Source organism: Giraffa tippelskirchi, chromosome 2, assembly GCF_054371585.1.
Source record: "Giraffa tippelskirchi isolate mGirTip1 chromosome 2, T2T-mGirTip1v1.2.pri, whole genome shotgun sequence".
Classification (NCBI taxonomy): domain Eukaryota; kingdom Metazoa; phylum Chordata; class Mammalia; order Artiodactyla; family Giraffidae; genus Giraffa; species Giraffa tippelskirchi.
In genome coordinates this window covers 11,474,589-11,501,226 of record NC_137276.1, presented here as the reverse complement: position 1 = coordinate 11,501,226, position 26,638 = coordinate 11,474,589, and the positions used below count along the sequence as shown (strand labels likewise).

General features: G+C 42.6%; 1 protein-coding gene across 1 annotated transcript in view; it reads left to right on the top strand.

The window, feature by feature from the left end:
* Nucleotides 1–26,638, top strand: part of PLPP4 (phospholipid phosphatase 4) — a 438,966-nt gene that overhangs the window by 147,825 nt on the left and 264,503 nt on the right. Inside the window, exon 8 of the mRNA XM_081535748.1 lies at nt 17,458–17,561. The gene's annotated coding sequence lies outside the window, so the exon portion shown is untranslated. The remainder of the gene's footprint in view (nt 1–17,457; nt 17,562–26,638) is intronic.

Below are 26,638 nucleotides of genomic sequence, written 5' to 3'. Positions count from 1 at the left end.
ACACACATAGATCCGAGTTGTTGTACTCATAGTGTGATAAATCATAAAATAGCCCCATCCCTCCTCACTTCTAGAAATTTTGCAAAATTAACTGACACTTGATCATGCACCATCTAATAGATGTGACACATCTTTAAACTGTGTTGCAAAACCTCAGAATATATTAGTAGTGCTTCCCATTACCTGCTTAAAGCCAGGCTTCCACTTTGAAAGCTGCAGTTTTCCAGCAAATCAATATTCCAGAGCACGGGCAGGGCTGATAGCCCATGACTTCACTCCAGTGGAGATCTTCAGTGTCTCCAAGCAAGGGAAAAAAAAGAAAAGCTCTTTTCCTGGTGCTCATTTGCTTAGGGAAAATGCATGTTAAAATTCTGGGCACAGGGTTCTTTGCATTGCCCGCATTTTGCCACGTTGAACTTTGAATTGGAATTACTGATGTTTCAAAAGCTGTTTGAGGAAATGGTTAAAAAGGAAAAGGTGCTGGCAGGCAGTCCCCAGGCGTCTCCTCCTCCTCATGTGTGTGCCCACCCTTGCTCTGACGCGTCGAGGGGCGGTCCTGGGTGTCCTCCTGTGGGTCTGGAAGGCAGTTTAGACTGTGTGAGACTCCCATGGTGGGCATGAGAGAGAGACTTCCCTCTTTCTCCTTCCCTTTGTCTCTTTTTCTCTCCGGACATCTTTCCTGTTTCCCTCTTTTTTGGATATTATAGTTCGAGGGGCGGGTTGGATGTCTTCCGGCAGCTGGTTGTCATCTCAGGACTCCCCTGAGTCAGTCTATACCTCCCTGTCCACTGTTCCCCTTCATATGACTTCCAGAGGGTATTGGAGCACAATTCCAGGCAACTTTATGTGTCAGCTTGACTGGGCTAAGGGATGCCCAGATAGGTGTAAAACACTTCTGGGGCGTGTCTGGGAGGATGTTTCTGGAAGAAATTAGCATTTGAATTGGTGGCCCGGGTAAAGCAGGTGGTCCACTCCAATGTGCGTCACCCAGTTTACTGAGGGCCCCATAGGACATGGAGTCGGGGAGGGTGAATTCACTCTGCATCCTCTCCTGGCCTTGGACACTCGGGCTCCCGGGTCTCAGGCCTTCAGACTTGAACTGAATGGTACCTTCAGCCTTCTTGGTTCTCCAGTCTGCAGATGGCAGGTCATGGGACTTATCGGTATCTGTGACCCTGTGAGCCAATTCCTGTATTAAAATTTCAAGTATATATAGATTGGTTCTATTTTTCTAGAGAACTCTGACTAATATACCCTGCTAATACCTGATTGTTAACCGGCCTTTGGACCCAAGACCCAGTGCAGAGCTCCCTGGTAAGATGTGTTTGGCCACACAGAAGAAAGCCAGCCTGACATTGCCCCCCACTCCAGGGGGACTGGTACCCAGAGAGAATGAAATGGCAAGAGAGCCCTGTTTGGTCCCCATATTTGATCCAGGACTGACATGGCCTGGCTGCAGTGTAGGCAGGGCACACGCACCCTTCAGCTCAGATGAGTGAGAGGCGAGGCTCTTAACCAGCAGCTCTGGGGAAGTATGGCATTGACCTTGGAGGCCAAACACATGGCCTAACAAAATCTCCTTTTCACCAGGGCTGATGGGGATGGAATGTGGTGGAGAATGCTTGAACTTCTTCTACTAAAGTCCACTAAAAATCACCCATCTATTTTATTTACATCTTCCAATACAACATCTGCCCCTTTTAAAGAGTCTGTATTAATTCTATCATGCAGGAAGGTGACTAAGTGTGGATTTACACAAATCTAAAAAATTTGAATACTATATATATTAGATACTGAAGGACATATAATTAGTATTAAAGTTAAAATGTTTCTAACAAAATAAGGAGTTTGTTAAATATTAAATACCAGGCTGCAGTTTTTCTTTTGACACTAAAAACAATTTCACTAGCCCCATAACGTTTTGCGACATTCTCTGAAAATAAGATGGCTTTGTCAGTAAAAGTGAAACTGAAAGTCTCTCAGTCATGTCCAACTCTTTGCAACCCCATGGACTATACAGTCCATGGAATTCTCCAGGCCAGAATACTGGAGTGGGTAGCCTTTCCCTTCTCCAGGGGATCTTCCCAACTCAGGAATCAAACCCAGGTCTCCCACATTGTGGGTGGATTCTTTACCAGCTGGGCCACAAGGGAAGCCCATGGCTTTGTCAAGATTGTTTCAGACAGTCAATCAAATGTACGCAGCTTCATTTTCTAAAAGATGCAAAGTAAATCTGTTTTATACAATTCATAATATGGGTGCTCACCTTATTTCTTAGAATTTCCACCATTTTCGCATTTGTGAAACTTCAGTGGTAAATTAATGGTTAGAAACCACCTGTCTTTTTACTTTCTGGCTTCCTGCCCACTTCTCCCACTGCACAGGCACTGGCTATGCCCTGAGACACCGTCTGGAGCAGGTCCTGCAAGGCCCACAGAGTACTCTGAGGTCAGGAGGCTGACCACTCAGCCCTTGCTGACCATATGAGTGTCCTATCACTGCTATAACAAATGACCACACACCAACTGGCTTAAAGCAACACACATTTAATACCTCATAGTTCTGTAGGTCAGAAAGCTCTTGGGTCTCACTGGGCTAAGATCAAGGGATCAGCACGGCTGCCTTCATTTCGAAGGCTCTGGGGAGAATCCATTTCTTTCCCTTTCCGGCTTCTAGAGTCTTCTCCACACTCCCCTTCTTCCAACTTCAGCACCAGCAGCAGTTGGTCATGACCTACCCACCTTGCATTTTTTTCTCTCTCCTTCCACTTTTAAGGACTCATGTGATTAGATGGATCCCACTCAGATAATCCAGGTTAACCTCTAAGTCAGCAAACCTCACTGCATCAGCAGCCTTATTCCCCTTTGCCATGAAAGCTAACGTATTCACAGGTTCTGAGGCTAGGCTATGGGCATCTCTGGGTGGGTGGGGGAGCATTCTTTGGCCTCTCACCCCAGGCCCGGCCTGCCTGGGTTTATTAATGGCTTTGAGCTCCTATGTTCTTCACCCCGCTTAGTCTCCCTTTGCAAGTCTCCTAGCTTCCTCACTTCTCAGATGCAGGTCAGTTTCTCTACCAGACAGGAGAATTTTCTCAGAGCTGGAGCAGGAGTAACTGAAACCTGGGGAAGCAGGGTGAACCTAGACAAGGCCTTCGAACTGGAGTAATGGGGGTTCTGGGCCTTGACTGGGAGAGTGGGAGGTGGCCTGAGGCCATGGTGGAGGGAGTGGGAGTGTGGGGTACAGACCTGGGCCCTGCAAAGAAAGCCCCTGGGGACTCAACAGTGCCAAGAGTCTGCTGCTGAATAATGATGCTTTCACTGTACTGATCTAAACTCAGCAATGCCAGCCCACCCATATGTTTCCACAGACACACGATGAGGTGTGTGCACATTGTTGAAAAGGCATAGCAAACGTTCATGTTATAGAGTATAGCCTGACAGCAATTTAACCCAGGAGAATAATTTACTTAACTCTGGATGACTCGGGGCTGGGTGTTCCCCTTTTCCACTTACAGGAAAATCTATTCTTGGCTGAAATTGATATTTGATTTTTCCTTCTATGCACTGACATTCCTGCAGGTGATAAATAGTCTTTTGGCAAATACTGAATCTCTCTGCAGTCCTGCTGACTATGGCCTCATTTCTTCCTTCTTGCACACTGATGAGACTCCCCACAGCAGAGATTGATCCCACTTGTTTACAGTAGGGTTAAGCAATTGATTTTAATTAAATCCTCTTTTTTAGAAATCAGCAGAATGTGTCCAGTTGGGGCCCCTCCTTTCTCAGAACATTAATCAACTCGTTAAGTAATCTCTTCCAATCTATCGGTCCCAATTAACCTCTCTCTGGAGACGTGGAGAATTAAGTGAAATGTACTGTTCATTCCCAATATCCTTGAGTCATTAATTTTGAATCTTCACATCCAAAGTGTAGGGAAGTTATTCAATAAGATGTTAGACCACTTCCCAGTGTTTCCATTTTGCATGTCTTGTGTCAGTGATTGGCTTATAGTTGGTGGGTGGAAGTGCTTTGGACCAGAAGCTCTTTGTTGGGAAGGGTCATGGAGGGAGAGCTCCAGCTCTTCCCATCTCCTTCACTGCTGAAATTCTCTCTCCAATGGTTTCTCAAATTCTTTACCAGCTAAGCCACAAGGGAAGCCCAAGAATACTGGAGTGGGTAGCCTATCTCTTCTCCAGTGGATCTTCCCGAGCTAGGAATCAGACTGGGGTCTCCTGTATTGCAGGCAGATTCTTTACCAACTGAGCTATCAGGGAAGCCTGAAAGTGAAAGTCACTCAGTTGTGCCTGACTCTTTGTGACCCCATGGACTATACAGGCCATGAAATTCTCCAGGCCAGAATACTGGAGTGGGTAGCCTTTCCCTTCTTCAGGGGATCTTCCCAACCCAGGGATCGAACCCAGGTCTCCCGCATTGCAGATGGATTCTTTACCAGCTGAGTCACAAGGGAAACCCAAGAATACTAGAGTGGGTAGCCTATCCCTTTGCCAGCGGATCTTCCCGACCCAGGAATCAAGCCGGAGTCTCCTCCATTGCAGGTGGATTCTTTACCAACCGAGCTATCAGGGAAGCCCTTCTCTAAGTCAGTCATCTTCAAACTTTAATGTAAGAACCACATGAAAAGCTTATTAAAACAGTGCCTTAGCCCCTGATTCTAAGGTGGAGCTTGACAATTTTCATTTTTTGAGGAATTATTTTAAAATACAAATTGTGTATATTTTATGAGAACAATATGATGATTTGATGTATGGATATGTAGTGAAAGATTACTACAATCAAGCTAATTAACATTATCCATCTCTGTATACTGTTAACCTTTTTTCCTTTGTGGTGAGAGCACCTGAACTTTCTAGGCAAATTTCCAATATTCAGCACAGTATGTTTTTTCTTGGATTTTGGTATCTGTTGGGGCTCCTGAAACCAAACCCTGATGTATACTGAAGGACAAATCTACACTCACTCACACAGTATTAGAAAATGATCTACAGTGTTGAGGAATGTTTTTCTTTTACTTTCTGTTCCGCTTTACTGGAAATTACTAATTTTGTTACTTAAATTGTGTGAAGCCCTAAAAATACAGCTCTATTGAAATTTTCAAAAACAATTACTAACTATAGTGGTCATGCTGCCTTTAGATCCCTGGACTCACTCAGCCCACAGAACTTCAACTTTGTACACTTTAACATCTCCTCATTTCCCCCACTGCCCTGCCCTTGGTAACCGCCATCCTACTCTCTGCTTCTGTGTATTTGACTTTTACAGATTACACATGTAAGAGAGGATGTGCAGGTTTTCTTTATTTTTTTTGGTTCTGTATCTGTACCTTATTTCACTTAGCATGCTGTCCTCCAGATTCATCCACGTTGTTGCAAATGGTATGATCTTTTTAAAGGTTGAGTGATACTCCATTGTTTATTTAAACCACAGTTTCTTTATCCATTCATCCATTGGCAGATATGTGGGTTTTTTCCACATGTCTTGACGGTTGTGAATGATCTACAGTGACTGAGGAGTGCAGATCTCTTTGAGGGACCTATTTCATTACCTTGAGAATTTGCATTTCTAACAAACTCCAAGGTGATGCTAATGCTGCTGTTTTGAGGACAATACTCTTTTCAGAAAAAGTTTGCTTAGTTTTAATTGGAGAATAATTGCTTTACAGTGATGTGTTGGTTTCCCCCATACGTGACCATGAACCAGCTGTGGGTGTGCATATGTTTCTTCCCTGTTGAACCTCCTTGCCAGCTCCCACCCCATCCCACCTCTTTAGGTTGTCACAGAGCACCAGGTTGAGCTCCTGGTGTTATACAGCAGTTTCCCATTAGCTATCTATTTTACATATGGTGATGTATATATTTCAATGTTACTCTCTCAGTTCAGGACCACAGTCTTGGTGATGCTGCTCCAGACAGAATACTTGGGACAGCTGTGCAAGGAGAAGCTTTGAAGGGCAGTGGGAAGGAGGGCAAGGTAGTTCTGTGTCACCAGAGATTTTAATACCACGAATGGTTTGTCTAAATGGCTCCTTCTGGGGAACTCCAGGCAGAAACATAAGACATTGGTTCCCAAAGAAAGTGGGAAAGAGTAATAGCAGTGAGTGAAAAACAAAAGAAGTAGATAAACTTCATATAATTCTTAACTTTGCTAGGCTAGGTTTCTCCCTTTATAGTAGTCTTCAGGAAGAGCTTCTGGGTATTGTCTCTGGTTACTTCTTAAAGTTTTTTCATAAAATAATAATTGTCACACGTTCTGTATCTTCACCAAGAGCTTCCCTGGTAATTCAGATTCATTTCAGTTTCATCTGTGTGTATTGCCTTTTTTTACTGTACTGTTTGCAGTAAGTGTACTTTGGGGAAGAAATAGAATTTCATTTGAAAATTTAACTACCTTGAAAAATTGTCTCTGAGGTAGATAAAATTCTAGTTGGCCTGAATTTCAGAAGCGCCTTAAGAAATCATCCTGTCACCAGTTGGTTTCAGTGAACAAGGAAGCCCCTCCAAGTTCGAGATCTCCTGCCTCCACTTTCTGATTCTTCTAGGATTTTGCAAACATGTATTATTTTGCCATGTTTGTCAGGGAGCATTGATTTTTTTTTAAATTAAACTTTTAATTTTATATTGGACTATAGATTATTAACAATGTTGTGATAGTTTCAGGTGGACAGTGAAGGGACTCAGCTATACATATACAGGTATCCATTCAAAGGAGCATTGATTCTGAGGGAATGAAGTTCTTTGTAAGGTTTGAGATTAATGATAATCATCAATGAATATTCTATGACATGCTCATGCAAAACTTTAAGTGTTTAGAGAGAGTGGTATTCTAATTTTTTAGTACACTTAAAATACAATTTAAAAGTGAATTTTTACAGAGACAAACATTTATAGAACATTCTGTTAAGTTTATAAAATATTTTCGCAAAAATTTTCCCTAAGTAGAAAAATCCCCATCTATAGTTTAAGATCTGATTTACTTAAAAAAAAATTAATAGCATTATTTTTGGAACAAAATCATTGTTAAAAAAAAAAAGAGAGAGAGAGGTAAGGGGTTGCTGGGCATTCTGAGAGATGAGGTAAACAGAAAGCCTTAATTATGAATGTGTTGTGTCAGGATTTCAAGCTTTTCACTTACGTTGGCCATGACTAAATACTTTCCTTTCCTGTGTAAATGAAAAAAGCTTAAAGGAAGAGGTAAAACTTGACAAAATGGACCAGGGACTCTCAATGGACAGATCAGGAAAATTCTTGAAAAATCTGCAGATGACTTGGGGACATAAGGAATGAGCATAAGAAATGAAAGGAAGAAAAAGTTTATAGATGGCTACATCAGCTTCATAACCTGCTGCCAAAGGTTATAGTGCAGTGATTCTGACTGTACATTATGGCTCAGTTCACTTGACTCTGAGACCTGATTTTAGTTTTGTTTCCATATAGTCTTTTTTTTTTTTTTAATATCTTAAAGTTTATCTTTAAGTACAATTCCAGATTTTCAAAGCCTCCTCTACAAGGCTCTGTGTAAATGCAGGTAGAGCTGGTCCATGAACTATGGAGGATTCTTTAGTTTAGGCAATGACTTCTTCAAGGGCTTCCCTGGTGGCTCAGCTGTGAAGAATCTGCCTGCCAGTGCAAGAGACACAGGAGACATGGGTTCCATCCCTGGGCGGGAAAGATCCCCTGGAGGAAGAAATGGCAACCCACTCCAGTATTCTTGCCTGGAAACTGACAGAGTCGGACAAGACTGAGCAGGCACGCAATGACTTCCTCAATTCCCTCCCTGCTGGTTCACTTCCAAGTTTCTTTCTTATTCCTCTTTTTTTCCCCTTTGTTTTTTTTGGTTTTTGAGCAGCCATTATCTGGAACAGGGAGCTTCTTCTGAGTTCCAAATATGATTGGCTGTGCTATAATTGCAGTTAGCGTGTTAAATGCTCACTGACCCCTTTATTCTCAGTTCTCAAAGAATACAAGATAGCCGACCAACATGTTCAGGACTGGGCATATTCGAGTCACCGCAGGCCAACAGAAAAGCTGTTGTTATCCGTGCTCAATTCATTTTACGGCCCCGCAAGGCCGCAAGTTCCTTGCTTCAGTATTGCCAGTTCACTTCACACCACAGAAGAGCAGACTGGGTGTCAGTCTGGCTTTTTAAAGCCAACAGTAGCAGTCCCAACACCAGCCATGGGATGGTGGCTTTCAGACTCTCAGGAGATAGGGAAGCCAAATCTGCTATGCTTAGACTTTCCTTTATTTCCTAAGGTTTTGCCTTAAATGCATGTCCCCTCTGCTTTCCTTCAGCAGTGAGCTACCATCGTGCTTTGAGGCTCATTTCGAAGAGAGCTTTCCCTGAGGAGACTCAGCAGTTCACCCAAGCACAATTTAGTGCTTGGTCATCCAGATCACCCTGAAGTTTCCACACACATCTCTAGTGCAGCAGTGGCCTCTTTGTTTTATGTTTGAGTTTCTGTGTTCCAACTCCTACCTAACACAGAACCAGGCATGTTATTTATTCAGTAAATGTTATTGTGTGCACCCTGTTCATCCACATTCAACGTGCATAACAAAGATCTCAACACACCCTTCCAACCTGACCAAGGCCAATATCTAGTGGCAAAAATACTCAAGTTAAGGCAAAAGTTAATTCTCTTAGGAAAAAAAAAAAGAAAAAAAAGGCCAGTGTTAGTAGACAGAAGGACAGAGGTGTCTGGAGTTAGGCTTGGATTCAAATCCCAACTCTTCCCTTAGCCATGTGGTTTGGACACACATTTCTCCTGCCTAGGACTGTTTCCTCATCTGTGAAATGGGACAGAAATAACACCCAAATGAGCTTAATGTGAAGTTTAAATGAGAAAATGCATATAATATGCTTGGTCTAGTGACTGGGACCAGTTAATGGGGGCCATTAACATGGGAGCCATAGAACGTGGATGCGTGCACGCATGGGCATGCGCAGTTGCTCAGTTGTGTCTAATTCTTTGCGACCCCATGGAATGTAGCCTGCCAGGCTCCGCTGTCCATGGGATTATCCAGGCAAGAATAATGGAGTGGATTGCCATTTCTTCCTCCAGGAGATCTTCCTAACCCAGAGATTGAACCCGAGTCTCCTGCATCTTCTGCATTGGCAGGTGGATTTTTTTTTTTTTTTTTTACCACAAAGCTACCTGGGAAGCCCCCATCTTAAAATCTCTGCAGAAAACACACACTTAACACTCTCCCTCCCACACACACACAGACACACACCTTGCTTCTTTTGGCAATGTAAAGCTCAAGATATCCGCTTTTCTATTCAGATTACTTTCAGTTAATTTGCTGTTAACTCAGTCCTAAAAATGTTTAAGAATCACATGCTCTTTCATTTTATTTGGTCTGCAGTGTTCACTCTGATCTTGAGAATACTTTGCCGGCAGCTCCTTTCTGGGTGAAATGAGTCTGTTTTTTGAGTGTAGGAAGAATCCCATCACTGGTAGTTTGGGGCTACTGGCTCCCACTGAGGATGGTACTCTGATTCCAGGACTGGGTCAGGAACCAGATTCTTTTTTTTTTTTTTTTTTTTTTTAATTTTTTTATTTTTTATTTTTTTTATTTTTATTTTTTATAAATTTATTTATTTTAGTTGGGGGCTAATTACTTTACAATATTGTAATAGTTTTTGCCATACATTGACATGAATCAGCTATGGGTTTACATGTGTTCCCCTTCCTGGACCCCCCACCCACCTCCCTCCCCATCCCATCCTTCTGGATCATCCCATTGCCCCGGCCCTGAGCCCTTGTCACATGCATCGAACATGGAATGGTGTTCTGTTTCACATATGATAATATACATGTTTCAATGCTATTCTCCCAGAACGTCCCACCCTCACCTTCTCCCTCAGAGTCCATAAAATTGTTCCATGCATCTGTGTCTCTTATTCTGTCTCGCATATAGGGTTATCGTTACCATCTTTCAAATTCCATATATATGCATTAGTATACTGTATTGTTGTTTTTCTTTCTGGCTTACTTCACTCTGTATAATGGGCTCCAGTTTCATCCATTTCAATAGAACCGGTTCAAATGTATTTTTTTTAATGGCTGAGTAATATTCCATTGTGTATATGTACCACAGCTTCCTTATCCATTCGTCTGCTGATGGACATCTAGGTTGCTTCCATGTCCTGGCTATTGTAAACAGTGCTGCGATGAACATTGGGGTACACGCGTCTCTTTCAATTCTGGTTTCCTCGGTGTATATGCCCAGCAGTGGGATTGCTGGGTCATATGGCAGTTCTATTCCCAGTTTTTTAAGGAATCTCCACACTGTTCTCCATAGTGGCTGTACTAGTTTGCATTCCCACCAACAGTGTAAGAGGGTTCCCTTTTCTCCACACCCTCTCCAGCATTTATTGCTTGTAGACAGGAACCAGATTCTTTTGACTCTGTCCTGGGGTTCAAATGGACTTGTGATTTCAGCCATCTGGTGGCCTTGAGGGAAATGGTGGAAATGGAAAGAATAATGGTGGATCTGGTAGAATCTATCACTGACATGGAAAAAACAAAGAAACAAACAAACAAAAAAAAAGTGATAGAATAAAATCAGTCAGAACACAGAAGTGTCAGGATCCTCAGCAACACTATTTAGCATCAAGAGTGTGCTTCCTGAGTGGTGGTTAGGACCGCTCCCTTTTGTATAAAAAAGTCTAGTGTCATAGAATGCGTGATTGTTAGAACTTTAGAAGAAAATTGTTAGGGCCACTCCCACTTCATTTTACAGATAATAAAACTGAGACCTAGAGAAGAATGGAAGTAGATCCCCTAGTGAGCTAGTGGGAGAAACAGGAAAATGGGACTCCCTGGCCATTGTTTTGCCAGATTTCCATGAAATACCAAAAGTGAAGAGAAAGGAAATCATACGAGGACAGCATTTCTCTCTTCTTTCACCAAACTCCTGTTGGCTTGATTTTTCCTTCTCTTTGGCTACCAGGTCTACCTTGCTTTCTGGCTTCTAGCAGGGGAGATGCCACGCGCCTTCTCTTGATGCTTTATCTTCCCTTGTAGACTCAACACCCTAGCTAGGCTTCAGTGTTTTTATGACCACAGTCACTTACCCACACTGCTCTTTCCAAATATTAGCTAAAGAAGTGAGTGGAAGAGTGTGTAAATATACATTTCTCTTGCCTTGTTTTTGTAACGCCTCATCCGATTTACTTTAGTGTTGCTCTCATATCCTACATGGCTTGAATACAAATTTATTATTTTATGTCATAATGCTTTTCAAAACTAGTGCTGTAATCTTAGGCCCCTCTGGGAATTTAAAGCAAGTTATGGTACCCCCTGGATTAAGTATGAGTAATGTATCATTTACATTTTTATGATTGTCAATATTCTTTAAAGTGTTCCTTTTTCTTCAAAACCAAATTCATAGAGAAATTCTTTGCTTTTCATTTGTGTTAAGATCTTTATTAATATTTGGATCCTGTTTGAAGTTAGGAATGTTATAGCTTAGTGGTTAAGAAAAAGGACACTGGAATCAGACTGACTTTGTTCAGATACCTGCCCTGCCTCTTACTCTCTGTATGATCTTGAGAAGCTCTTTCATCTCTCTTCAGCTTTAGTTCCCTCATTGTGAAATAGGACCCACCCCATTGGATGATTGTGAGAATAAGTGAATTAGGGATACAAGGTAGTTGACTAGTGTCCATCACATAGTAAATGTGCAATAAATATTAGCTGTGATGATGATCACAGTAATCAAACATAATAATTGCTGTCCAATGACTATGAGGATCAAAGAAGATCAGAGACAGAGAGAGGGATTTATTCGTGAGAAATGGTTCCCAGAGATTTCTAGCAGTCTATGATTTCCATGGGCTTCTCAAGGTGGCGCTAGTGGTTAAGAACCCACCTGCCAATGCAGGATACTCGGGTTCAATTCCTGGGTCGGGAAGCTCCCCTGGAAGACAGCATGGCAGCCTGCTCCAGTATTCTTGCCTGGAGAATCCCATGGACAGAGGAGCCAGAGAGGCTACAGTCCACGGGATCACAAAGAGTCAGACACGACTGAACCGACTTAGCATGCACACAACATGATTTCCATCCCTGTGTTGCCTCTATGTCAAGGCAAGCCATGTGGAACTGTTTCCAAGGATTCCTTGCTGTCTCTGGTTCTGGGTTAGGGTTGGCTATAAGAGGATTTTGGATTGGATGTTAGGAACAGAAGTGAAGGGGTGGGCTTTGCCCTCTGAAGGTCACAGTAGGGAGCATCTGGTGGCCCCTCACCTTGTTGCTGGCTCCCTTGTTGTCACAAGACTGCAGATGAGCCCCCAGCTCCTCCCGCTCCCCCCAGACCCCCTCACCAGCTTCTCCAGGTCCCAGGGCAGGTATGTGCACACCTCTGTGAAAGGGGACACCAGATACTTCTGCCAGTCACCACATCCTCAGGGTTAGTGTGGTGAAAGAGAGACACACATTTTGGTTGTGTGGTGGGGTCCAGTTTATCCTTGCGTGTTCTAGATCATCTCCACAGGGTTCCTTGCATCCTTGATCTCTCCTTCCTGATGCCCAGCTTTTCTTCCCAACTTCCATCCTGGCCACCCTACAGGGACTTCAGACCCATCATAGCGTCAAAGTCTGCAACCTTCTATGGATGTCTTCCCTTGCTCCTATAGGTTTCTAGGTGACCAAGCAGTTGCTACCACAGAATATTTTAGTGAAAATATGGAATTTAATGGATTTGTTTGGTTGTTTCTAAGTGCACTGGCAACTTAAGGAAAGTGGTTCTTTATTACAGGTGTCTACAAGTGCTACTGAAAGTGAAAGAGTTAGTCGTGTCCGACTCTTTGCAACCCTCTGGACTTTAGCCCACCAGGCTCCTCTGTCCATGGAATTCTCCAGGCAAGAATACTGGAGGGGGTTGCCATTTCCTTCTCCAGGGGATCTTCCCAACCCAGGGATCGAACCCAGGTCTCCTGCATTGCAGGCAGACTCTTTACCATTTGATGCATGAGTGGTAGCTGCTGGGCAACACCAATGCTTGACGACAGGCCTTCAAATGGCCGTGTGACCTGAACCACCTATCATGAACTGGGCATTGCCCACTAAGCCATAATGTTGAATGTGCACAGAGCATCCCATCATCCAATGTAAGAAGTACATATGAGACTGGGCTTGAGCAACTAAAGTGTGTCAGCAGACTCATGTTCATGGAATTCACTGGTTTGACTATGGCCACATCACCTAGAAAAAACTGATCTGATAAGACACTTAATTGCCTTTTTATAAAAAGAAAATTTCAAAGTCTGGTGATTCTTTTTAACTTAATTTATTTATTTATTTATGGTTGCAGAAAGGCTTTCTCTAATCATAGTGAGTGAGGGCTACTCTCTAGTTTCAGTGCATGGGCTTCTCATTGTGGTGACTCCTTTTGTTATGGAGCATGAGCTCTAGAGCATGGTCTTTAGTAGTTGTGGTCCACAGCCTTAGTTGCCCCTTGGCATGTGGATCTTCCTGGACCAGAGATCGAACTGGCGTCCCCTGCATTGGCAGGTGGACACCCAACCCTGGACCACCTGGGAAGTTCTGAAATGCCTTTTTAAAGATCCATTTACAGTGCCAGTTGGGTGAGAACACCTTGTAAAACTGAGATTAGTTAGTTAGTTAGCATTAGCCGCTTAATCGTGTCTGACTCTTTGCAACCCCATGGACTGTGGCCTGCCAGAGTCCTGTCTATGAAGGACTATGTCTATGAAGTTCTCTAGGCAAGAGTACTGGAATCGGTTGCCATTCCCTTCTCCGGGGGATCTTCCTGACCTAGGGATCAAACCCACATCTCCTGCATTGCAGGCAGAATCTTCACTGTCTGAGCCACCAGGGAAGACCAGGGCTGAGATAATATGCTCTAAATTAAGAGGCTATGTATGGTGCTGTTTCCCCCATAATGTTCATGGGTCTGGGAATCAAAGGGTGAATATGGAATTGGCTCCTCTCAATATTACCCCTAGTGACCCAAGAATGAATTTGCTTTCCATCTCTGAGACTTTGGGTCTACTGGTCTAGAGATCTTAGTTCCCAAGGAACAAATGCTTCCACCAGGAGACAGCAGTGATCCAGTTTATGGGAAGTGGAGGCTGCTAACCAGCCTCTCCAGGCAAAGGAGAGTTTCTGTACTGACTGGGATCAGAGATGCTGACATTCAAGGATTTTCCTCAATGCATAAGAGATAAAGAGGAGAGCCTCCCAGAACGTCTTAGTACTACCATGTCCTGTGGTAAAAGTCAATGGAAAACCTAAAAAGAAGGAAATACTGTCATTTTCAGCAATGGATGGACCTAAAGATTGTTAGACTGAATGAAGTAAGTTTGACAGAGGAGAAATATTGTATGACATCCCTTATATGTGGAATCTAGAAAGAAATGATACAAATGAATTTATAAAACAGAAAGAGACTCATAAACTTAAGGAATGAACTTATGGTTGCCTATACACAGTGCTATATTTAAAATGAATAACCAACAAGGACCTATTGTACAGCACAGGAAACTCTGCTCAATGTTATGTGGCAGCCTGGATGGGAGGGGAGTTTGGGGAAGAATGGATACATGTATATGTATGGCTGAGTCCCTTTGCTGTTCACCTGAAACTATCACCAGATTGTTAATCAGATAGACCTCAATACAAAATAAAAAGCTTAAAGGAAAAAATAAGTTAGTGGAAAACCATAGTGATATAATTCAGCCAGGACTTCCAGTAGTCTAGAATCTTTAGAATCAAAGGTTTGGGTCACCTCCCCAGGCAAGGAATCATGACTCCCTGACATGCTCGCTGAAGGCCAAAGGCATGTAGAGTAGACAGTCAAAGAAGAAAGTTTTACAAGCTCTTATCAGTCATGAAAGAAGTTGTAGAAGCTGTAACATTTATAAGTATTTTTTTCTTTATTTTGATATGTTTATATTTGTGTGTGTATTTAATTATTTTCTATCCCTTCTTCCCATTCCCCTACCATTTTACGTAACATATATTAACAACAGTTAACTTTATATCTCAGTATTTAAGTTACAGGACATCAAAAGGGGATTGTGACTCAGCTAGAAGAAGAATTAACATGACTCAGAGATAGATAAAAGTGCTCCGTATCCGCTTTTTGGGAATGTGTTTTTAGTTGTTCAAGGTATAAATACGAGAAGTGCATGGTGTGAGGTGGAATGCATGATTTTGCTATCGTCTTTATTTGTATGTTAAGTGTGCTTAAAAGGGCTTCCCAGGTGGTGCTAGTGGTAAAGAACCTGCCTGCCAATGCAGGAAACATAAGAGACATGGGTTTGATCCCTGGGCTGGGAAAATCCCCTGGAGGAGGGCATGGCAACCCACTCCAGTGTTCTTGCCTGGACAATCCCATGGACAGGGGAGCCTGGCAGGCTACAGTCCATAGGGTCACACAGAGTCAGACACGACTGAAGCAGCTTAGCACACATGCATGTGTGGTTAAAAGACATGTGTGGATGCCCAGTTGACAAGGATTGATTTTATATTCTATGAGCTTAACTGAGTTAAAATATCATTCACCTTTCAAGAAATGAGATGAAATTATTAAACATTAAGTTTCTAGAGATAGTTTTCACCAGGAGAGAGAATTTAAGCAAACAAATATAATTTTAAAAAAGAATATCACATGTATTCTGCTGGTGTCTCCCACACATTAGGAAAAGGAAAAATACCTCAATTATGATTAGTAAGTACCAAGAAGATGAAATGAAACCTGGTCAGTTAGGTTTTGGCAAAGGAAATTGACTTCTCTGGATTATGGATTGAATGGAGGATTGTTTCAGAAGTCATTGAGAAACAAATGGAGCAAACCTGATTCCTCATAGTGAGAAGGTTGAACTGAAAACAGTGATTTAAAGCAAAGTCAGGGCTGTGACTGAAAGTGCAAGTCTAACAGTGACTGTGAAACAGAGGCTCAGAGGGAGAGCTGTGTGTGAATTAAACTATTTTCTTCCTCGACTGGTTGGGCCTTGTTGCATCTATTAGGAGAGCTCTAGCAGCCTTACTGATCCACTCTCTTAATAAGGAAAGTCAAAAGCAGGAGAAAGAATCTTCAACACATGGTGCCAAGAAACCTGGATTTCCTAAAGCAAAAGAATGAAATTAACTTTGTCTTACACCATATACAAAAATTAATGAGTGAAATAAAGACCTACATGTAAGACCTAAAATCATAAAACTCCTAGAAGACGATATAGGGAGAAGCTTCATGACATTGCACTTGGCAATGATTTCTTGGATGACCACCAAAAAAACAGGCAACAAAAGCTGAAAAAGGGAAAGAGAGCTCTATCAAACTTAAGAACCTTTGTACATTAAAGGATGCAATCAACAGAGTGAAAAGGCACCTATGGAGTAGGAGAAAAGATTTGCAAACCATGTGTCTGATAAAGGGTTAATATCGAGGATATATAAAGCACTCCTGCAACTTGACAACAACAATGAAAAGTCTGGGGAGGGAGGTTGAAGGGGGGTTCTGGAAGGGGAAAACATGTACACCCATGGTGGATTCATATCAATGTATGGCAAAACAAATACAATATTGTAAAGTTAAAAAATAGAAAATAAACTAAAAAAAAAGTCAAATAACCCAATTAAAAGATGGGTTTAAAATGGAATAGATGTTTCTCCAAAGATTATATACAAATGGCCAATAAGCATATGAAAAGATGTTCAACATCACTAATTATCAGAGAAAGACAAATCAAAACCACATGAGTTATCATCTTAGACTGTTAGGCTATCTAGTATAAACAAACAAACAAACAAACAATAACTGCCTTGGTAAGGCTGTGGAGAAATTGGAACCCTTCTGCGCTGTTGGTGGGAATGTATAATAGTCCAGCCACTGTGAAAACAGTGTGGAGTTTCCTTAAAAAATCAAAAATAAAACTGCCCTATGATCCAGCAATCCCATTTCTTGGTATATATCAAAATAAATGAAAGCAGGGTCTCAGGTGTTTGTACACCAATATTTGTAGCAGCAATATTTGCAATCGTGAAGAGGTGGAATACTGTTTGGCATAGATGAGTGGATAAACACAATATGGTATATGCAAGCAAAATGTTTTTCAGTGTCAAAGAAGGAAAGAAATACTGTCATATGCTACAAAATGGATGAATCTTGCGGACATTATACAGGCGAAATAATTTGTTACAAAAAGGCAAGTACCACATGATTCCATTTATATGAGGTATCTAAAGTAGTCCAGTTCATAGAAGCAGAAAGTAAAATGATGGTTGCCAGGGGCTAGGGAAAAAGGAGTGTCGTTGTTTAATGATAGAGACTTTCAGCTTTGCAATATAAAAAAGTTCTGAATCTATTTTAAAACACGGCGCAAATACCTTAGCACTATGAACTATGCAGTGAAAAGTGGTTACGACAATCAATTTTATGCTGTGTTTCTTTCTTTTTTTTTTTTTCCACAGTAAATTTTAAAAAAGAAAACCACAGTGACAGATACTATTCTCTGGCTTTTTTTTTTTTGCTCTTCAGTATCTCTGAACAGAAAGCTTTACAAGTCTTCCTTCAGGTAAGCCTCAGGGAAACTTGATCAGAAATGCAGCAATTCATATGCAAAACAACTTGCTTGGGGGCATTTCACCTTCCTTTTCCAGATATTGCTCATCTTGAAGGGGCTATTTACCAGGTACCATCTGCTGGCTCCTAGAGCCCTTTTGTCATCTGTGCCTAAAGATTTCACCAGCTCCAAGTAAACTAGAAATAGGTGTCACTTCTTTTGTACTGAGGCCAAGAAATAGCTGAACCCCAATGATCAGAGCATTTCAAGATATTTTGATTCATACGAGACCCCATGGTCTCACCTCCCTTCAAGTTGAGTAAACCTGAATGAGCGTGAGCATTAACTGTCTTCTGAAATCCAGATTTGAAGAATGATCAAATGCTGAACTCAGAAATAAAATGGAGTAAACCTTGTTTAACTGGTGTCCTTACCGAGACGTCATGTCTGGAACCCAACTACCTGGCTGTGTTAGTGCTGGGTGATCAGAAACTGCCCCTGCACTCTGTTTCACTTATTTAATAAACAAATAGTACTTACTATGAAGTGGGTATCATTCTGTTTTATAAATACTAGTTCATTTAATCCCTACCACAGTCCTATGAGTTAAGTACTAATAGGATTGTATCTCACAGATGAGGAAATTGAAGTACAAAGAAGTTAAACTTTTGCCCAAGATCACAGTGGTGAATCTGGATTCAAACCCAGGCCCCCTCTTTCCAGAATCCATGTTTCATAGCAAATCTCAAGGAAAGCAGGTCTTCCTAGGTGGCTTAGTGGTAAACAGTGTGCCTGCCCATGCAGGAGATGTGGGTTCAATCTTTGGGTGGGGAAGATCCCTAGGAGTAGGAATTGGCAACCTGTTCAGTATTCTTGCCTGGGAAATCCCATGGACAGAGGAGCCTGGTGGCCTATAGTCCTTGGGACTGCAATGAGTCAGACATAACTGAGCAACTAAACACACACACAAGGAAAGCAAGCATCAAGCAAACAAGTTGCTTTAAAAATAAATGATTGCTTTCAGTTCAGTCGCTCAGTCATGTCCGACTCTTTCTTTGCAACCCCATGAACTGCAGCACGCCAGGCTTCCCTGTCCATCACCAACTCCCAGAAGTTGCTCAAACTCATGCCCATTGAGTCAGTGATGCCATCCAACCATCTCATCCTCTGTCATCCCCTTCTCCTCCCGCCTTCAATCTTCCCCAGCATCAGGGTCTTCTCAAATGAGTCAATTCTTTGCATTAGATGGCCAAAGTATTGGAATTTCAGCTTCAGCATCAGTCCTTCCAATGAATATTCAGGACTGATTTCCTTGAGGATTGACTGGTTTGATCTCCTTGCAGTCCAAGGGACTCTCAAGAGTCTTCTCCAACACCACAGTTCAAAAGCATCAATTCTTTGGCGCTCGGCTTTCTTTATAGTCCAATTCTCACATCTATACGTGACGACTGGAAAAACCATAGCTTTGACTAGATGGATCTTTGTTGGCAAAGTAATGTCTCTGCTTTTTAATATGCTGTCTATGTTGGTCATAGCTTTTCTTCCAAGGAGTAAGCATCTTTTAATTTCATGGCTGCAGTCACTATCTGCAGTGATTTTGGAGCCCAAGAAAATATAAAGTCTCTCATTGTTTCCACTGTTTCCCTGTCTATTTGCCATGAAGTGATGGGACCGGATGCCATGATCTTAGTTTTCTGAATGTTGAACTTTAAGCCAACTTTTTCACTCTCCTCTTTCACTTTCATCAAGAGGCTCTTAAGTTCTTCTTCACTTTCTGCCATAAAGGTGGTGTCATCTGCATATCTGAGGTTATTGATATTTCTTCCAGCGATCTTGATTCCAGCTTGTGCTTCATCCAGCCTGGCATTTCACATGATGTACTCTGCCTATAAGTCAAATAAGCAGGGTGACAGTATACAGCCTTGACGTATTCCTTTCCTGATTTGGAACCAGTCTGTTGTTCCATGTTCAGTTCTAACTGTTGCTTCTTGGCCTGCATTCAGATTTCTCAGGAGGCAGATCAGGTGGTCTGGTATTCCCATCTCTTTCAGAATTTTCCAGTTTGTTGTGATCCACACAGTCAAAGGCTTTGGCGTAGTCAATAAAGCAGAAGTAGATGTCTTTCTGGAACTCTCTTGCTTTTTCGATGATCCAAGGGATGTTGGCAATTTGATCTCTGGTTCCTCTGCCTTTTCTAAATCCAGCTTGATCACCTGGAATTTCACAGACATACTGTTGAGGCCTGGCTTGGAGAATTTTGAGCATTACTTTGCTAGCGTGTGAGATGAGTGCAATTGTGTGGTAGTTTGAACATTCTTTGTCATTGTCTTTCTTTGGGATTGCTTTGGGGTTAGTTTACTTTCATCTATTTCCTTGACCCACTGTGGTATCATCCTTAATAATGATTATTAAGTACTGTTATAATTTTGGCTAATTATTGATTGAACCCCAATTATGTGACAAGAATTGTGCTGCTTTTACCATGCATTTGTTCACATAACTATACTACAAATGCTGCATTCTTTATCTTCCCCTCCTTTTGTACATTGCAAAACTGAGGCCCAGAGAAAGAAAGTAATTATCCCCAAGTCACACAGAGAGGAAGTATAAAGAATCCCAGTTGGAGCCAGATTGCCTGCTTTTGGAGCCTATGCCACACACATAAACTCTTTAAGAAAAACTGGCATTCCTGTACTTTCATATGTAGTGAATGCATTTGTGAAAAATGAGGGTGAATGTTAGAGAGGGGCCATCTATAGGGGGCACCAACTAGAATGGTGGCTGCATGAGAAGTGGAGGATGCACCTCCTCCATTTCAGACCCCATACCTTATCTATGCCCGGCACTCCGTTGCCCAGCAGGTGCTGGGCAGGTATAGGGTCTGTCTGCATGGAAGAGGTGGGGTCACCACCTATGCAGATCACCACCTGCAATCTTAGCTGAAATGCTTTGCTGTGACACCACCATTCATTTCATTCATTCATTCACCCATTCACTTGACATTTTGTAGCACTTGCTATTTTCCAGGCAAGGTATCAGACACAGGAGGTCTCAGCCTATAGATCTCTTCTGAAAATTAAATGAGCCAGTGCAAGGAAAAGGCTTCATATTGTCTACCCATTATAAGTGCTCAGGAAATCTACTAATTAAAGCACCCAATCCTAATTCCAAATAACACACCTCTAAATCCCAGCAGTATTAGACACTGATTGGAACTGTAAGATGTGCTCATAATAGCTCCTCTAGGACACATGCTACCATCAGGTTCACTTCACAGAAGAGGAAACTGAGGCATGAAGAGGTCGAGTAACTTGCTCAGGGTTGTAGAGTCTCATGGAAGATTTCCCTTTTCCTCCATCGGAGCTGATTTATCCAGGGGTGGAGCTACCCTCCTCAGCCAGGGTAGTCCATCAACTCCTGGGAGAAGTAAACTTAAGTGGAGATTTAGAAGTAGGGGAGGGGGATGGGGGTGAGCTCCTCGAAGCTCGCAGAAGGACCTTGAACCCTGGCTGCTACATGTCCAGCCGTGCTCCAGTTCTGTGGTTCCCAAGCCCTGGCACCTCAGTTCTGTTAGTTTCCTGGTATCCTTCCAGCAACCCTTCCCCTTTCGTTTTTCAAGTAGCCACAATCAGATTCTTTATTTGCAACCACAATAATAATGGCACCTCACTCCAGTACTCTTGCCTGGAAAATCCCATGGACGGAGGAGCCTGGTAGGCTGCAGTCTGTGGGGTCGCTAAGAGTCGGATATGACTGAGCGACTTCACTTTCACTTTTCACTTTCATGCATTGGAGGAGGAAATGGCAGCCCACGCCAGTGTTCTTGCCTGGAGCATCCCAGGGACGGGGGAGCCTGGTGGGCTGCCGTCTATGGGGTCGCACAGAGTCAGACACGACTGAAGCGACTTAGCAGCAGCAGCAGTAGCCATCTTAATGAATATACCTCTGTTGAATTAGAAATTTGGAGGATCAGCCCAGACTGTGATTTTTGAAAAAAGCTGCTGGAGTGATTCTGCCCATGATTAAGAAACACTGCTCCAAATGACTGAGAAACTGTATCTCATGCATATTTAAAGATTCTTAACTGCAAGATGACATCTCTGCATAAATTGTGTCCGACATTATTTGCAATGAAAATATATTGGTCTTACTTATAAATGCTCTGCATCACATATAGATACAATTTCATTTACGTGACTCTGCTCTTGGAAGGAAATGCCCTTTAAATCAATGGAATTTAGTTGGCTATGGTCTGTTTACCAAAGTTCATAGCCCAATCACCAAAAAGCAAATCAGGCCTTAATGGCACTTATTTAGAGCTGAGAATTATTGATGGCAGTCAGGGCTGCTACAGCAAATTAATTCTTTGAGGTTAAAAAGGAAAAAGCAAAACAACCTAATTTGGAGGAGATAACTAAGTAAGGCCCTGCACAGGTCCTAGCCATGTCACTGAGTTATGAATTGTGCAAATAGATTTCTGTATCTAATACAGTTTAATGGCACTGAGCTCTATGGGCTGTGTGACAGCATTGTTTACTCTTTAGTATCCATTGCATTGTCCCCAACTCCACCCTGTGTATCCCAGCCTCTGGCATTTAGGTTTCTTGTTCTAGCCAATGGATCATGAGCATTTGGAACCTGGCATCCAGTCTGCCAGTTCTTGCACCCCCTGCCTATCAACCTGGAAACTATGTGCTGAAGTGGTCGTGTCACATGATAGCATGATCTGGATTGCAAGTCATTACAGAAAGGAGACTTTTACCTGCAGACTTTGCAACAGCAAGTTGCAACTTTTGATGACTTCAGTGTTAGGCTGTTGAAAACTTGGATTTTCCCCCTCCTTTTTGCCATTACCTGATGTTATCCTGACTGGCATGCTAAATAACTCCATTTTCTCCAGATCAAGTTTTCTAAACCTTGGTACTACTGACATTTTTGGGCAGATAACTATTTGGGGGGAGGAGGTGAATGGGACTCGGGGGGCTTTCCTGTGCATTGTTGGACATTTATCAGCATCCCTGGCCTCTGTCAGTAACCAGTAGTAGTCCCCTATCATTGTGACAACCAAAATGTTTCATGGCATTGCCACTTATCCTTGAGGATGTAGAGGGGTAAAACTACTTCCTGGTTGAGACTCATTGCCCTAGATAATGAATGAGATTTATCTTCAGTTGTATCAGCCCTGCCATCTTCTCTGTGTTGGTTAAGGTATTAGTATTACTTATGACATATTCCATGCCATAGCACGAAGATTGAGTTGAGAGACCTGTGTTCAAGTCTGAGAGCTTGGGCAAGTTACAGACTTGTTGCTGAGTGCTTCAGTTGCAAGTGGCAGAAACTAACTGATTAAGTTAAGGGTGAAAAGGATTTGTTCGGAGGGTAAGGGAAGAAAGGGGGGTTTGAGTAACTGGGTCATTCCAGGGATCTGGACATCAGACATTGTGGGCGATCCCTCAGTTCCAACAGCCCGAAAGTTCTCTTTGATTCAGATTTCCAGGAGACAGAGAGTCTCACTGGCTTTTCTTCCTCGTGACTCTTTCAGCTTCAGAAGGTGGTAGCGATATAGGAGGTAGTGGCAGCTGGAGCAGTATCCTTTGATCAAAGCTTCATCAAAATCAAATGTGGTGTGGCAAGAGGTATCTCCTAAGGGAAAGGGAGCTGCCAATGTCAGACGAAGAGGAGGAGGGAGGCTGGGCATGCAGAAAAAGCAGATGTCTATTGCAGTGCCTGTGTCTATAAGGAAAGCTGAGCACCAAAGAATTGATGCTTTTGAACTGTGGTGTTGGAGAAGACTCTTGAGATTCCCCTGGACAGCAAGGAGATCCAGCTAGTCCATCCTAAAGGAAATCAGTCCTGAATATTCATTGGAAGGACTGATGCTGAAGCTGAAACTCCAATACTTTGGCCACCTGATGCAAAGAACTGACTCGTTGGAAAAGACCCTGATGCTGGGAAAAATTGAAGGTGGGAGGAGAAGGGGATGACAGAAGATGAGATGGTTGGATGGCATCACTGACTTGATGGACATGAGTTTGAGTAAGCTCCTGGAGTTGGTGATGGACGGGAGGCCTGGCATGCTGCAGTCCATGGGGTCGCAAAGAGTCAGACACAACTGAGCGACTGAACTGAACTGAGTGTATGTGTCTCTGAGATGGGGATGATAAACCCTGTCCTGCTTGCTTCACAGTATGTTAAGGGTCAGATGAGACAGCTGTGAAAGCAGTAAATATCAAAGAGATGTCAGAAATGAACATGACCCAGGGACTAGGGCTAATAGAATGCTGCCATATATGATAAGGCAGGACTCTGAGACATGCTAGAACTTGCTCATTTCAGCGGTGGGTTATAGTCAGAAGCTTTGGTTTTAGGTGGAGTTTTATGGGATTTGGGACTCCTTAGGATGTCTCTGGGAGAAACAAGAAGTATGAGAAGCTTGTATCTGCTCTTTCTTTTCTCTCTGCCCCAATTTCAGACCAGAGAAGCAGGCTGTGGGGAGGTCAGACCATGCAAAGTGATTCTTTGCTCCTTCTGTTTGGGAAACCTCTGTTCCACCCCATTCTGCTTCTCCCTCCTGTGGAACAATGTCTACCAGTGGTGTTAGAGCAAAACGAGAGATTGCTTGAAACACACAATCGAATCCCTTGCAATAAAGAGAGGAAAAAAATAAACACAAATACCAACAGGAGGAAGTTAATTTAAACCCAACCCCGAATCCTGGAAACTGTCAGAACTAGATGAACTCATGAGACCCAGGAGAAGGGGCTTGGAAGCTTGTGGGATTGGAAAGTCATGGCCTCTGCAGAGTCTGATTTGGGGTCAGTGCAGAACAGAGAATGTTTTCCTGAAATCTATTTGGTTTAAGACATATAGTGAGTTCTATTATTTCTTGACAGTGATCAAATTAAATGAATGAAAGTCCCATTGTCGGCTTCGAGGTAAGAGAGGCATAAATGAAGCCAGCATCAGCTTTTCCCAAATCCTCAATGTGTTTACACTCATGTGGAATGCCCACTTTGATTTGATTGTACTCTGTTACTCATCAGTAATCCCATCAGCCCAATTTCATGTACATTAATTTCAAGCTTCAAGGAGGATGTGCTTTGTAAATCCATTTAGCTGCAGAGACAGACAGGGGACCATCATAGGAAAACTGCATTGGTGGAATGGTGCCCAACATCAAACCCGCGAGTATTTGATCAATTTAATGTGATATCAAAGAATAATTGGTAAAAGAAATCATGTGTGTATGCTAAGTTACTTCAGTCATGTCTGACTCTTTGCAACCTCATGGACTGTAGCCTGCCAGGCTCCTCTGTCCATGGGATTCTCCAGGCAAGAATATTGGAGAGAGTTGCCATTCCCTTCTCCAGGGGATCTTCCCAACCCCGGCATCGAACCCGTGTTCTCCTGCAGCTCCTGCATTGCAGGCAGATTCTTCACTGCTGAGCCACCAGGGGAGCCCAAAAGAAATAATGATCAAAATGTATTAGGAATTGTGTCTCTCTGAGAATTAGGACTGGAAGATGCTCTCTCAGCCCTTTGATCTCTGAGACCCAGGCAGGAAGTTTCCTGTGAGAGAGAAAGATGTCCAGTGAAAAATGAGAAAGCCAATATTGTTATTTTATAGTGTGAATCAGTTCACCTTGCGCTTGGGTTAGTAGACTCATTCAGCCACTCATTGAGTGAATGCCTGTTGAGGGCCAACCTAAAAGCAATGCTGGAGATGCAAGAATTGGTAGAGTAACTCAAGGAATTCCTCAAGGAATTCACAGTTTAGTGGAATTTATCAGCACTAGTAAAAGCATCATACAGTGTGTCCAAAACGGTAATTGTGACCAGGGTTATGGAAAGGTAGACCTGTAACACTATTGGAAATTATAATGGAGGAGTGGCTCATTGGGAAGTCAGGGGTTACTTTCTTGAGGAAGAGAGGATTTAGCTGAAATTCGAAGGAAGAATAGGAATTAACAAGGAGAAGATATTTGGAGGTGGGGATGGAGAGAGAGAGAGGTCTATAAGTCTGGGTTCCATGGGGTCAGGGAGTGTTGCTGTGAGATGTACTCCAAGAACAGGGTTTTAGTCTTTATCGTACTGAAAAATACTAAGCAGGAAATGGCACAATAAGATTTGCACTTTGAAAGGCTCGTTCTGTGATGTGGTAAGTGCCACATGTAGGCTGGTACTAGGGGTATATGGGAGTCAGGATCAGACTATGCAGATCATCAGGAATCCAGGTAGATAAGAGAGAATCCAGGAACAGCAAAGCAGTCTCAGCCTAGGTGGCAGGTGAGCATTAGAAAAAAGGGTAGAGGTCAACTCCTTATGAGGGCTTTCCAGGTGGCTCAGTGGTAAAGAATCCACCTGCCACTACAGAAGACGCAGGAGACATAGGTTTGATCCCTGAGTCAGCAAGATCCCCTGGAGGAGGAAATAACAACCCACTTCAATATTCTTGCCTGGGAAATTCCATGGACGGAGCAGCCTGGCAGGCCACTGTCCATGGGGTTGCAAAGAGTAGGACACGACTGAGCACAGCAAAGCAGTATGGGAAATATCATAAAGTAAAATGCAGAAGTCCATGCGTGTATAGTAGAAACACCATTTAAAGGAATTTGTTAAGAATTTGCAGCATTTTGTTTGCCACCAACAAGGCCAATGGAAGCCTGGATTAGTGGGAAATATCCTAAAATAAAATGCAGGAGTCCAAGCTTCCATAGTAGAAACATCATTTAAAGTAATTTGTTAAGAATTTGCAGCACTTTGCTCCTGACAAGGCAAGTTGAAGCCTGGATTAAGCTAGAAATAATGTTTTCCATAGTGCCTCCTAAAGACTAGGTACCACACCCCCTCAGAGCTGAAGCTTGTGGGGCTCATCAGAAGTGGCCTGGGAGGCCCTGCAGAGTCTGATGGCTAGAGATCTTGTGGACTCACATAACCTCAAAGGGCTTCTGGACAGCTGTTCTTGTTTAGACAACATTGGAGGATATTTCCCATGAGTAATCGCCATAGTTCATTCACATATATTTGGAAACTTTGTGAATAGCAGAGAATATTTTAGGCTTTTAGGAAGCAAGTCTCCAAATGTGCTT